At 44.6% G+C, this 1,761-nt stretch overlaps 1 non-coding gene across 1 annotated transcript; it reads right to left on the minus strand.

The window, feature by feature from the left end:
- Positions 1-1,344: 1,344 nt before the first annotated feature.
- Positions 1,345-1,417, minus strand: TRNAK-CUU (transfer RNA lysine (anticodon CUU)). Its single transcript has one exon. It is a non-coding gene; the product is annotated as a tRNA-Lys (tRNA).
- Positions 1,418-1,761: the final 344 nt, after the last annotated feature.

Genomic DNA, 1,761 nt, shown 5'->3' on the forward strand with positions numbered 1-1,761 from the left:
CATGAGGAGGATGGTGCATTGCATTGTTTTTTTCAGAAATTATTGGGGATCAGCCCCTATTATAAAATTTATTGGGGGGGGCGGGGGGCTCGAATGGCCTCATCCCCTTGGTTCCGGCGCCTATATGTCCCTCACTCACCTGCTCACTCATTCACTCGCCCACTCACTTAGTATCTCGCTCACTCTTTCACTATTTCGCTCACTAGCTCATGGACTCGGTAGCTTCGCGTCGAACTGTTGTCGGTGAACTTTCCTGGCGTTGCATTTTCCGGACACGGATGCGAATTTGACCTGACAAAAAGGTATGAGCAGCCACCTAGCGATGAACTCATGAACATGAAGATGAATTTCTAAATATCAAAATGACGATAGGTTCTTTGTTTTGGACGTCTCCCTGTGCCCAGAAGAAATAACTGAACTTGCTATTCAGTTCAGTTTGTGGGCTGTGCTCGTAGGGAATCGTACTGAAAGAAAATTTCTGCTGTCGTCTGCTTCATCCCAGATTCTTTGTTTTGGACGTTTCCTTATATCCCGTAAAACGAACTGAACTTGTCATTCAGTTCGGTTACTGGGCTTCACTCGTAGGGAACAGTACTGAATGAAAATTCCTGCTTCTCGATCCTTATTTTGTTACCACCGCTTGAGTCGTTTTTAATTTATAACCTAGATGGCAGCACTTTTAATATGAGGAAATACTAGTTCAGGCAGCTCGAGCTGAGATAAAAAAAGAGCACCCGCCAGAGAGAGAGGGTTGGTCTAACAGTGCTGTCACCAGGAAAGAGTGGACTCAGAAAAATGAGAAATACATTTGAATTTTTTCGAGAATTTGCTATGCAGGGTCTCAGAAAAATCGCTTAGTCCAGGGGCCCCCCATGATTGTCCTAAGACGGTCCTGTGGTCGAGATCACCCATGTTCATATAGCATTAATTACATCAGTATCATAACTATTAACATGTTGCATCTTTATGGTGACTTATCATATTTATTCCCATTACATCATATTATCTCACATATAATTAGTTATATATATATATATAACATAGCATAAATTTTCATCACAATACATGATATCTATTAGATCCTGTGGAAGGCGCTGTTAATTCGCGGGGTTAACCTTCCAGCCAAATTTCTAAATTTTCCGCCATCTTAGGGATGGTGTGAGATGACACTTAAATTACCATCATCCCTACTCTCTTATACCATAGCTTCAAGGCACTACTGCATTTCATGGGTGGAGATAAGGGAGGGCATGGGGCATTGTCCCCCGACAGACCAGACTCTGTCCCTCCCGGGATATAAGCCTTTTACCCGAGTGGGTTGAGTCGTGCTGGGGAGAATAATTGCGCCCAACGTGGGGCTCGAACCCACGACCCTGAGATTAAGAGTCTCATGCTCTACCGACTGAGCTAGCCGGGCACACATGAATTGGCATTGTTCCCCCCTGCACCAAAGGTGAAGTCGACTGATCTAATGCATATATGTATATATGACTTGACATCATCATCATCGTGCCCCCCCCCTCAGACTTCCAAGTCTATCTCCGCCTATGCTGCATTTCATTGGCAGAACGACAATGAAGGGTACATTAAAAAACTGTTAAAATCTCATCTACGGCATCCCTAGTGAAGGTTTAACGCCCTCTGGGGGAGGGCGATGGAATGTTCCAGGGGGGGGGGGGAAGTACAAGCTACAGCCATAACATGGGAGTCTATGTGTTAGATTGCGTTGGGGGAAAAAATTTCTGAAGAAGGGGGCTATAT

Source organism: Pholcus phalangioides, unplaced genomic scaffold (genome assembly GCF_987345545.1).
Source record: "Pholcus phalangioides strain wild (caught in Gottingen) unplaced genomic scaffold, Ppha-v1.0 ptg000014l_1, whole genome shotgun sequence".
NCBI lineage: Eukaryota > Metazoa > Arthropoda > Arachnida > Araneae > Pholcidae > Pholcus > Pholcus phalangioides.